The sequence below is a fragment of the Aulonocara stuartgranti genome (genome assembly GCF_965226115.1).
Source record: "Aulonocara stuartgranti genome assembly, chromosome: 14".
NCBI classification, from domain to species: domain Eukaryota; kingdom Metazoa; phylum Chordata; class Actinopteri; order Cichliformes; family Cichlidae; genus Aulonocara; species Aulonocara stuartgranti.
The window spans coordinates 19,051,583-19,064,823 of NC_138950.1; the positions used below are offsets into that span (position 1 = coordinate 19,051,583).

General features: G+C 38.8%; 1 long non-coding RNA gene across 1 annotated transcript; it reads right to left on the minus strand.

Annotated features, from left to right (window-relative positions):
• Nucleotides 1-8,800: 8,800 nt before the first annotated feature.
• LOC309687688 lies at nucleotides 8,801-11,621 on the minus strand. The gene is made up of 3 exons (XR_014270828.1): nucleotides 11,352-11,621; nucleotides 9,615-9,780; nucleotides 8,801-9,286 (listed from the first exon to the last, which is right to left on the minus strand). It is a non-coding gene; the product is annotated as an uncharacterized lncRNA (long non-coding RNA).
• Nucleotides 11,622-13,241: the final 1,620 nt, after the last annotated feature.

Sequence of the window (13,241 nt, forward strand, 5' to 3'; positions counted from 1 at the left end):
CGACATAGTTGAACCTTAACCAAATCTACTAAACTTATCATTCAGTACACTATTAGATGTTTCCATGACTTCAGTGCTAATTAAAGTAACTGATATCTAAAAGCCTTTATACATTTTCTGTGCCTGGAGGCTGGGCGTTACATCGTGTTTAAGTCTCACAGTACTTGAATGGGCCTTTTTGTTGATGTGAAAGTAAATACTGTGTCTTTCTAAAACACCTCGAACGCAATTAAATGAGTAAATGTTTAACTAATCTTAGACTGCACTTGCACAATATTGTTTCCTTTAGTTGTTCCAGCCTTTCCTGCAATATTGATTCTTCTTTTCTTCTTCTTTAGATTTTTCTTCAGGTTCTCATCTTTTCCTCTGATTCTTCTTTTTCAGCTGCTTCTTCTGATTCTGCTTCTTCATTTCTCCTTTTCCAGATTCTTTTGCTTTTGCTTTGCACTTCTTGTTTCTCTGCATCTCCTTTTTTTTTATTCTTCTTTCTTCTTCATCTTCAGCAGATTTTATCTTCAGTCTTTTTTGGATGTTTTGAAGATTATTCATCTTCTTCCATCTCAGCCTTCCTTCTCTAAATTTGGTTTCAAACTCCTCAACCCAAGCTCCTATATACGTACTCATTTTTAACCCTGTCCTTTCTGGTCAATCTGAACAAAACTTTTAGCACCTAGTTCTACCACTTCCCGGACAGCCTTCAATCTTTTTGTCAGCTCGACTGTCTCCAAACCATACGTCATAGCAAGTCTCACTATCAATCTTGCAAACCTTCCCTTTGACTTTCACTGTCTTTCTTTCCTTGGTAGAAAATCTGTACCAGTTTTCAGTGAAATTAGCACAATTTCTGTTTTCTACCTGTTTCTTCACATCAAGGAGTGACTTATCCAGTCAGTTTGTGTTTAAATCCATTTGAGTCAATGTTGATTCTATCACCTGGGGTGCAAATGGTGCCAAATCTTGGAATACTACACACAGTGGCTTTAATTTTCATTATTTTCATTATCTATGATTTTGTAAATCAGTGCAACCGTATCTAAGACAATGTCAAAAAAGGTTATGAGCTGAAAATTTAGCACTTCCCGCAGCTTTATCTCCAAATCTCCAAATCATGGATCACAGCTGCTCTGGTGGTCTCACAACTCCTGATCTTTTAGCAAAGGGAAAGTTCAGGAGAAACTAAAAGGTAATTTGATCCAGCTCAAGGTTTCGAAGCTAGTTTTATCACCACATATCAGATCAAAGACGATGTGAGAAAAAAGTATACAGGAATGTTGATTAGAATTGATAAAAGATTTATTTTGTGAGGCAGCACAGAGCAGCGTGAAATCACGTCTGTGGTAGCAGGGTTATTGCGCCCTCGGGGTGTTTTTACTGTGTCATTAGCCTGTTTTGACTTGTTAATAATGGAAATAGAAATGGGTGCAGATTGATCAGAAAACTTTGCCTTGTTTATTACTATAAGGGCTTCAAGAGGCTCCAAAAGAGCTCTTTAAGTTGCATGTTTGTTCTGTGAGATACTCATAAAGGAGACAGATTTACAGATGCAGTATGTCATCCTCAGTTTTGTGTCATCCTTTTCTTACTCACTACTTTCCCAAGTCAATACACCGTGGAAAATTCCTCCCAGCTTGCACCCATCCAGGGGTTAAGGTAAGGGCATTTGTGTGTGGATGTGTGTTTGGGAAGCCTTGAAGCAGGAAGTGAATGATCCACCACACAGTTTCATGGAAAACACTAATACATAACTGGATTGCATGGAATTATTTTTTTTAAATGCTACCTGGCTTTTTTCTTTCCTTACTGCCCCATTTATCCATTCTTCACCATGCAGTTCCAGGTTGTCGGGCAGTTTCATAAGAATCTGAAGAAGGTCAGTGTGTGACCAGACAACAAGGCAGCTCAGACTTGTTTTTTGAGCACACACATCAAGACAGTTAAAACATCATGGCTGTCCCATTCTTCTGACTCCCACATTCACAAGAACGCCAAGCTCCTTGCTTGACCACTGGACTAGAGGAGACAAGCTAGATTTACTGAAGACAGTTACATCCCTTCCAATAATGCTATGCAGTCAAAGGTCAGGCGTGACAGTCAGCCTTAAATTCTGGTCCTGCATTTTTGTGTTAGACACTGAACTGTGGGAGAGTAAACAAAGAGCTGTGTCAGTCAGTGTAAATCTGGGCAACAAAAAAACCAAAAACAGCCATGGTTGGAGGGAAATCTGTAAATCTGTTTTTTTATTTAGTTTTCTTGTCTGACGACTTAGGTGTGTTTAAATACAGCACGATGTAATGTATTGCATAAAAACCTAAATAAATATCTACCAATGTTTTCCTTTTTTGTAATGCAAGATGAAAATGACTGCTTTTACATGTGTGTTATGATTTACAGATCATGGTGGCTCTTTAAAGGCATGAAATCTACGCATGCAAAACTATACAACAACATTTTACTACTTTATGATTCACACATCTTTATTCCCACTCCTGTGTGGAGAAGCTGGCATCACCAGTATGGGAGAAACAATGATTTTTTTTTTCATTATTGAAAAACTCCTCTGCTATTTTCTCTCGAGCCATCCAGCGCTCTGATTAGATCTTCTGGCATGCAGGCTCATGGCCCGGGGGAGTTAAAGGAATAACTTGATCCAAAACCTCACAGGTTAGCTTCTTTTACAAGCTACGACCTCACACATTCAGCCAGAGGCCTCTGAGACACCTGCACTACATCCTGATAAAACAAGTCTTAAATGTAACTTTTCCATGAAGTGTTGTCTTCAGAAACTGAAAAAATAAAGAGTTGTTATTATTATTAATTTGCAGTTGCTGCATTACCAAAATGATTTCGAACTTGCGACTTGAGCAACAAAAGCAGACGTTATTGGCATGTTACTCCGTTTTTATTGGCTGGTAAAATAAAAATTGCAAATTATATAGAATGTGTAAAAAGATGGGATTATAGTACTAGAGGTCAGAAGACATACTTTTAACCAGCTGCTCTCCATTGGAGCTGCTTTCTCATGTGTCGCTGGGTCATTCATCATAATTTCACTTGTCAACGCCACTCCATGCAATTTATCTCTTTTAGGTCACTCCAGACTTTAACTATCAAAGGCAGCTTTAGCTTGAGTAAATATTGGAAGATCTAATTTCCAAAAAGCTGTGCACATAGAGGCTATCTCAACTCAAGTATCAATTTCCTTCATACCAGCATCGTTTGGTTTGCAGTCTTGGCTTTCTGGGCTCCCACATGCAGGCATAACCTCACTGTTTAGCACAGAGTTCTTCTGTCTTGATACATGTTGTCAGAGATTGCATGGATTGCTTGTCTGGTTTTTTTTTTGGTTTTTTTTTGGTCAGTGTTATGTAAGAATGTGAACTTTATACAGACTTTGGACCTTTGCATAGTTGCAAAGGTCATATGTGCAGAGCGTCTACAAAATAAATACAGAGAATACAAAGAAATATTGCAGTCAGCATTTCATATGCATTACTGACAGAAGAGCAGTTGTTTTGAATTTCCAGACTTTCTGTACTTTAATTAAAAGCTGGATGCAAATAAAAAAAAAAAAAGACATTGGAGTCATAAAAAACGGCTTTCATGTATTCTCACATTTACAATTTACAGTCCTCAAAAAATAGACATTTTACTGCCTGGTTGTTCTTCTTGGGAGGAGCACTTAAATTAATAGTTTCTCCCGGCAATTACAGCCCCAGACAAACACAAATGAAAGGCATGAATTCGAAAGCGCCAAGCAAAATAAACTGGTGTGATAATGTAATCATATTCATTGTTATTGAATAATTGGAAAAAAAAAAAAAACCAGATCCATTTATCAGCTGAAGTGGAACTGATTGGACAGGATTTTGTATTTTTGTTCATGTCCCACACACAGTTTGTCAGTAAGTAGTAAGACCAGTTGACATTTGGAAACGCTGATCCCAGCAAATGAAAGAGTCTGACAGTTCTCTAAGGGAGAGAACTGGTGGGGGTACCAGTTTGTTTACAGTGCGATAATCTGGACCAGGCATCTTGATTGTGTGCTGGCAGAACATCAGCGGCCGTGCCGTGACTGCGGGAGCACGCAGCGATTACACTGGCCTCTTATCTGTATGAATAGCAGGCCTGTTACAGCAGAAAGCAGGCTTAATGAGAGATGAACATATGGAGTACGGTGACAAAAAAGGCCACCAGCCGGAAGTATCTTAAACTCCTGCATCAATAATCTGAGCCTATGGCTATGGAAGTGGGTTAGGGCTTGGTTTAATTCTAATCACTATTAAAAAGATGATTTTCTACTTGTGTAAAGATATTGTTCCAAAATATAGTCTGGTTCTTGATAGGCCTGTATCACAGAAAACGATGCCATATTCCACACTTCGCAAAACTTCGCAAAAACAAAAGTTTGCTTTGTGTTTGCCCTCAACTGCTTAATTTCCTTGGTTACATGGGGACAGATACAGAACAGTATCTATTATGAATCTATAATAAACAATACGATTGAGTATGGATACTCCATTTAGCCTAATTTTGAACTTTTCGAGAATTTAACTTCAGAGCTGTATGTGAGAACACACATTTCATGTTTGCGATTGGACATTAAATGCACTTTCATGTACCCACATGAGGACAGAGCAGGAAATTCACACAACTCAGTATGTCCCCCATGTGTCCACCCTCCCATGCACTAGTATTTCCAGTAGTGAGGACCCATCTGTCTCCTGTTTGTTGCAATACATGTGAGAAGTGTGTGCAGCTTTTGGACTGTGTACCAACTTTGTTTTAATGACAATGCCTAAAGACTCTAGTCTTTTGGAAGCTGGTATCTTTCAAAAGCAGTATTATTGATATACTGAGACTGCACCAAAACAGTAAAGCTGGAAACAACAATGCTGAAAGGCACCACAACACAGGACTGCCTGAGCTGAGCAAAGCACTGCCTCACTGATCAAATGCTCAAGTTTCTGTTGACTTCAGCTTTCAGTCAGTTTATGTTAGTTCTAAACCCACATTTGTTTCATGTTTCTCACACAGCCTTTATGCTCTCATTCACATAATACTCAGTGTGACTTGCAGCCCACGATGTAGCTCAGTTCCTTTCCTTGATTAGCAATGCTGGCTTAACTATCCTTTCTTTCAAAACTTTTAATAACCTTGGAAACACTGACAGGAGCTTCAGTAAAGAGAGCTTTAACCCTCTGACTGTTGATGAAAATATAAAGTTACTGCATGCTGGAGAATCTATGGCACTAAGTGACAGTGATTGATGCTTGTGTTTGATGTGCGTGTGGCGTGATAATTGCGTTGCATGTCACGATTAGCAAGTTGGATTTTACTGAGTGGGCTCATTCAGAGTAGATTTATATGCCAATTTTACTTTCTAGAAGAGATCCATCCAGCAAAATGGGTGATGCATTGCCTCAATTTTTAGAGTATCAGGCATCAGAGTCAAATATTACAGGACTGAGTTTCTTCAGTGCTTTGCTGGTAGTATCTGTTGATACAATTCTAAGCCACATTTAGCAGTTCAGATACAGCCAAATGAAGACGAAGGTAGTGGTGTGCAGTCAAACTGATTTTCAATATGGTATTAATCTGATACCCAGAAACACATACCGAACGCAGATTATGTAATGAAGATCAATGTGTTTCAGCAATGAATCATCATCATCTTGCAAATTCTGAACACATTTTAATGACAGCTTAATCAATGTGATTTGCACTTTTTATGATAATGAGTTATAAATAGATTCAGGCATTTCCATTGTCCATGTTTCAGGTATACTATATATTCTCATTAACAAAAAAAAGGGAGGAAAATAGAAGGTGCATCAAAAGATCTAAGGTGATATTATGTTCATGTTGATACAGTTGCATTTTTTGCTATATAGACTGCAAACCATTGCCACACTTTTACCTAGTGTGGCAACATTTGCATAAAATTATGTTTAATTGCTCAGGAAACTGGGTTTACTGATTCATGCCACTGCAAGCTTATTAAATACACCCCATTGTGAAGTTTTGCTTCCACACTGAAGGCCATACGTTTAATGATTTAAATATTGAAGAGATCTTTGTTGCATCCTGAACAGATGTTCTCTGACTCATGTGAGCTGATGTGGGCTTTGACCAAATATCATCCACCATGAGGTTTCCCACCAACAACATACACAGCTCTAAATTTTACAACTTTGCCTATAAGTTTCCTTAAAGTTAACTTTCAGCATGGCATCTGATGTCTAACATTTGCTTATGTCAACCCTTTATTACTATATGATGATTACAGAAGGAGAAACAAATCTGAACAAGGTTTGGATCCATGGTTTAGCAAACCCACTGTTGCCGTAAGGTTAATTCCGTATAAAGTTGGTTGCTTTTCTGTTTGTAATCGTTCACCAGATGTGTACACAGATGTTAGAACGAAACACATTTCCTCCCCGGTTAACTAGGAGTGCATACAGTAGAGGCTCAAAGTATTTGTATTTGAATTTTCTGGAAACACAAAGAGCGGTAGCTCCACCTTTGCTGTTAGATCATAACAGCTTTAACCTGCCACAATGGGGAACGATAAATGATACGTTCCTACGCCTGTGTTTAAAGTGGGATTGTCTTTCATCTCCTGCTGGGACTCTGCCAGGAAAGATTCTCACTGTGAGGTTTAATGCTCCGAGCTATAAGCCCAAACATGTTTATTTATTTTTACAATTCAAAAGACCCTTCTCCCCCTCACCCCTGCTGTATCGCTCTCCTACCCCACCCGCCACCCCCTCTGTCATTAACTTTATGGGAATTTCCATGGAATTCTTTCTGAATATACAGTGAGTGATTGTGTGGGGATGAGGAACCGCATGCAAGGGTGTAATATCCTTCTCAGTAAGGCATGGGTTATGGGCCCCTGCTGATGATGACACGGGAACATCTGGATACCGGTGTGAGTGTGTAATGCTAAATAATGCAGCAGAATTAAACACCATCCAAACATTTATGTACTCAAGATTATGTAACATTAAATGTAATCACATAATGAAATCAACTAATGTCTGTGCAAATTAACTTACTAACAAACTCTCTCTTCTTCAAGTGTTTTTAAGTAGCATGTCGCTGAACCTTTACATACGGTTTATGCTTCATGCTTCGGCCAAGAAGGCTGACATTGATAAATGGAAGATTAATCCTTAACTAATGTTTCAGACAGCAGTGAGAGTGGATGTTTTCAGGTTTTATAACACTCTTTTTTTGGAAGACATGAAAACATAACAGGGACAAAGATTTAAATACAGTTTGGTGAAAGTGAAAATGGCACGAACATTGTGGAGCTGTTGGAATTTATTATATGACCACATATAATTATTACACCCATTAAACACTGTCTTCACTGTGATTTAAATCATTGCTTAAAATCCTTATAACTACATTTATAATTATTGATAGTACTTGCTTATTGCAAACTGGTTTGTGCATATAAAACAATGTGTGTGGGACTTTCATGTGTGTTTCCCACACTCACTGAAATGGCAGGTCAGGTGCCTTTGTAATCTTATGGCCCTCCAGCCCCTCTTATGATCTTTTTTAATCTCAGTCAGTTTAATCTCAGAATAAATGGAGTCTAATTTTGTTTATTTTCATACAAACTGCAGGTTTTTGCGTCTGCGTCAAAGCACCCTCTGACCTCTTTATGACCTCATTTCTTTATATACAGGGTATATGATCACTCTTGTGTGTTTTACTATTTCACTGTTTCGAGATTCCCCCATTATCCTTCAAACACCAGCATGTGTCTGCATGAAACCGGGAAAAATCTGGTAGGAACACATATAGTTCTACCAGCATCAAGAAATAAACACATAAAAAATACGCACATACATGGCATACACAAGTTTCACAACTCCCTAAAATGACTACCAGTATGCATTAGTTGATACTGGTGTTTGATCTAATATGACGCGGTAAAACATCCGAAATAGTATATTAGTAAAGCAGAAGTAATTATCATTGGAAATGGAAAATTAAAACACAAGCACCACAAATTTCTCCTACAATACTTGAGCGTATGACTGGCAACAACGGCAGACTTAGTGCCACAAAGGCTCAAAAACAAAAGATAAACTTTTTTTTTCCAAGCTGGAAACAAAAATCCAAACAAGGAGAGTAAACTGAAACCAGAAACACAAAGACTCAGAAGTGGAGACAGATTCGAAGACTGCAGCGGACAGACTGGCAAACAGGACTGTACGTACACGGCACACTGACTGGGGAACAGGACACAGGTGAGGGCAGCACGCAGGAGGAAACAATTAAAAGCAGGTGGTAACAATCAGGGGAAGGCAAACAAAAGCAAATAAAAGCCCAAGAGACACAAAGAAAAGTAATTACCAAAATAAAGATACACATAGACGCACAAACACATAAACGAGACAGAGGGAATACAGACACACACCGTTTCTCATTCCCCAAATTACACATCCTGTCCTCAGCACCTCTGGTTTCTAAGTTATGAGTGGACAAAACAAGGAAGCAATACAAAAACAGAGTCCAGGCTTCCTCGCTTTGAGTCGACTGCATCATAAATTACTTTTCTGTGATGTACATAACAAAGTCATTACAAAGCAATGTGAGATTTTGAATCCATATATATCATTTCCTATATGTTGTCAATTCAATCGATGACAGTAGGAATTATAGTCACAGCTCTATGTAGCATCATTATCACTTTTTGAGATTAATCTATTGGTCTTGAAGGAGAGGTCAGAGGTCAAATGTCACATTGTATTTAATATGGTATTTTCTATATGTTGCCGATACACATCACACTAACAATCATGGTTTCAAAGTTATAAGTATTTTTAATCAGTTTTAACCAGTAGATTATTAAGTTGAGCTTGCCAAAAGCATAACCTACTTGGTGAAAAATGACGAAATTAATATCATCTAGGAAATTCTACTATTTTCTGCTATTTCTGAATACTTGATGTGATGACAGACTATAATCGAATACGTGTATATTTGAATAAATGGATAAATAATCAAACTTGCAATGTGTTACCCACGTCAAAACAGAGAATGCAATAGATCTGATCATCATACAACATAAAAAGGACATGTTGTTGTCCTCCTCTCGCACAGGATATATTTAAGCTTTGTGCTGCTCCTTTTTATACAATGAATTTTTAAAACCTCTAACGAATACACCTGCGCATCCTCGATTATAGCTCCTCTGGCAAGCCTCCTCTCTCTTCTCTCAATATGAGGAATGGAAGACATGCGTAGCCAGAGAAATTGGGACAGCCTAGGGAAACACCAGGGAAAATGTATCCAAACATCAACCGAAAACTAAACAATGGCACATAAACTGAAAGTCATTCAACTATAAATGAGATCAAGAACTCAAAATAAGAAGAATCCAAAAAGCATAACCAAACCTTGAGACCACAACATGTGATGCAGATTCTTTGTAACTGAATACATCTATTTATGAATTTGTTGCCAGCTACCATCACTATTATTAGCATAGTTTCTCTTCTTCTTTCCCCTTTCTTCTTTTCTTTTTTACACAGAGCTCATTAAATTTCCCTTGTGTATAAAATGTGTTATATATAAAGCTCCGCTCTGCTTGCCTTTAGTTACATGTCTCCCCACCATTATCCAGCTCTTCTCTTCTCTCTGTTCCTCCATGCATGCCTGTGCTCCAAAAAGGGTTACTGTGGCCCCAGAGCCCCACATGTGTAAGGAGATATCTTCAGCCAGCCTACAGCACTGAGCTCGCCGAGCGACTGGTTGCTCCTCCAACACACAAAGCAGTGAGCGAGGGAGAGGGAAAAGAGAGAAGAAGGGAAGCAAAAATATGAAAATATCATCAGAGGACTGGGAAGCAGCTTCAGCTCCTGCAATCCTTGTGCAAATACAACACACTCTCATGAACACAAACACACATGCATACGCACAAACACTTCTGGCATCTGTCTCGGGGAGAGATCAAGTAGAGATCAACCACAGAGCTTGGCTCTCCCCCACCGGCTGTCCTCATTCTGCTACACTACAGAGGGGAAACATCACCAGCTTGTTGGTCTGGGAGGCTTTCTGATTACCTCTGAATCCTTTGGTTGAGCAAGCCATAAATATTGTGCTATTAGGAGCATAACTGCAAACCTGCATGGCAATCAACCAACAATTATAAAAAAGTGTCCACCAGGAGTGTTTTTAACCTTTACTGTGAGTAATAAACTTCTATTCTAAGCCAATACATTTATTAAAATGACAAATCTAATCAGTTGCAGAAGGATCGGCCCTCTTGTTATGCTCAGTTCAGTGGCAAAAATTGCTGTTTTGGTTAAAGGTGCAGTCTGGGTGGCACAAATCCCTCATCAAATGCCACCATTTCAAACCAACTTTGTGCAAGTCCATGCACGTGCAAACACATAAATGCACACACGCACGACTGGAGTGCAGTATTAGCACCTTGGGTCAAAGCTGAATACCTTACAAATAAGCACAACTGGAGCTCATCAAAGAGTGGAAAGGCGGAAGAGCCAGTGTTGGTGGTTATTTATGATTCTACATTTTACGGCTCAGCGCAGCTTACTAAATCAGAGGTTTCCTTATTCCTTATTATTCCTTATTGTACATATTTTGATTAATTTGTGATCTGTTTTTCACTTATTGAGGCGAGATATCAAGATTGCGTGAAACTCCACGGCTCTGTTGCTGGAAAGAAAAAAGCACACACATGCACGTTACATGCACATGCTTTTTCCTACATGCACGTTACGAGGTGTGCATGTAGACTTGCACAAACGAACATCAAGACATGTGAGGTAAACATTGTTTTAAGATGTGTAAGTGTAATGCACACATACAAGTCCAATCACATTTTTTCAAGTGCTTTTCACTTTCGTTTATCTCTTCCCTTTACAGTAAATTAACCAAACAAAAGTAGCTCTCCTCTCAGTCGTTGCATGACAGCAACAGTGCTCATGTAATTAACCGTAAACTGCTCGTTGTGACAGTGAATTATCACGGGGCAACGAAATTGCTGGTTAATCATAAACACTCTCTGTACACAGTCGTGTTTATCTGCCTCTGCTCTAGCTTTAACCTCAAAGCTTTATTGTACTTTGGACAACTGCGTGTGCGTATGTGTGTGCAAATATGACGTGCAAGCACATGATTTTTAAACAGAACCCCAGAATTACTTTTCCTCTTAATTATTAAGTAAGAAGGGTGGAGGAAGCTTTACATGTTTGCTGACAGTGTAGTCGGGCAATCCCTACATCCCATTGCTTTCCATTAGCTTAAGCTAGCATGTGTTTGGACGCTCTAACTAAGATGTAGCAGGAGAATACTCGAGAACTAACCTCCATCACAAAGGGGGGTGTTTGCCTGACCTCCCGTCCTCGACTCTGTGAGGGCCCAGGGCCCAGTTTGGTCTCTCCAGGCAAACCTAACAATGTTTGCTCTGCTTAATGGCTTCTCTGTTTGTTTTCCTCTTCACTGGAGCGACCATCTCTTGGTCACAGCAGCTTTAGTGTGCTGCCACGTTTGGGGTCACCAAACCGGGGCCTAGCCCACCCAGAATGCAGTGCAGCAGCCAATGGAGATATGAAAATTACTGCATGGCTGTCAAACTTAAATCTGCAACACACACACACACACACACACATAGTGTTAATCTACCATTTCATGTGGAGCTGCGATCTTGCTTCAGATAGGCGACTTTTATCTGTTTGTCAGCTCTCACCTCGGGTTTGTCAAGCTTTCTCTCGAGGGCATCGTAAAATGAAAAAACACATAATAAGAATAAAGGAGTGACTGTCTTTTTTCCCTGCAACTGAAACCTGTGACTCAACTATATGTTGTCATCAAAGGCAGTGATTATCTCCAGATTTATTTTAGATGCTAGAGCCACTGGAGTCATAAATACATAAATACAAACGTCTCAGGGAGATTAGGCGGATGCATAAACACCTGAAAAACAAGAAAGTGAGCTGCAAAAACTATAACCATAGTGCTTATCCTGTGTATTGCGATGGATTCATGCAAGAACTAAAATTTATATTCTACGGAAGTTACATAAAAATTGGAGACTGACAACAAAATATCTGTTTTCCTCATTCTTGGGGATAATTTTCAAAGATGTTTTAGAGCAGGGATGTCAAACTCATTTTGCACTGTGGATCACAGAGCTAGCTGTAAACAGCTTTAACTACAAATGTACTCCCCAGGATACTTTAATAAAAAAAAAAAGAAGTGTAATTTCAATGGCGTGTCTCAGTTTTTCTACATCATAATGAAACACTGTAGTAAATGAAAGAAGTCTGTCAGAGTGACTCTTTGGCCATAAATTGTAAGAAATAAATGTGTAAAATGACAGAAAAAGTTCTGATTGTGCACGAGGTCCAGTGAGTGTAAAACGAAAACATTTCTGTCAGCTGACAGAATATGTCCTTTAGGGCTCCACTCACACCCAGTGTTGAGGAAGTGCGTTGATGTGTTTTGTGGCGCGATGTGTTCAGTTGATGTGAGAAGAAGAATAAAGCAGGAGTGAGAACTAATAGCTCTGTGTCGTCTGTTTACCAGAGGTGGGACCAAGTCATTGTTTTGCAAGTCTCAAGTAAGTCTCAAGTCTTTATCCTCAAGTCTCAAGTCAAGTCTCAAGTAATGTCAGGCAAGTCAGAGTCAAGTCTCAAGTCACTGGTGTAAAAGTCCAAGTAAAGTCACAAGTCTGAAATTTTGAATTTCAAGTCCTTTCGAGTCTTTAAAAAAAAAAAACGAAAAAAAGCATGTTGCAGTTATATGCTAAATGTAAATATTAGACCATGTAATTTTTAAATCTGTGTTTTTCTCAACACATGACAAAATAGTGAACTTAGAAAATATACACAAATTGTGAAATTGCACCTCTTTAAAATGCAGCTCAATTAAACCTAGCTCCAAGAATAATTTTCACCGACAGTTCTGAGATAAGCTGCATGTTATTCTTGGATGCGGTTGTAGGACTGGCTTTAAAATCGCATGACAAAAATATCATACATAAATAAATGATATTTTTTTTTAAATATAATTTAAAAAAAAACTGCATCACCAACGTAGCCTGGAAAACATTTGCTAGTTAGATGAAGTCAGCTATCTCATCCTAGCATATTTATATGCATATTTATAATTATACGCTTCTTGGAGTGAGTGCATACACTCATGAAGTTTAGTAACTTCCGGTCACTGCAACAAGCCCAGGTACAGTTTACCGA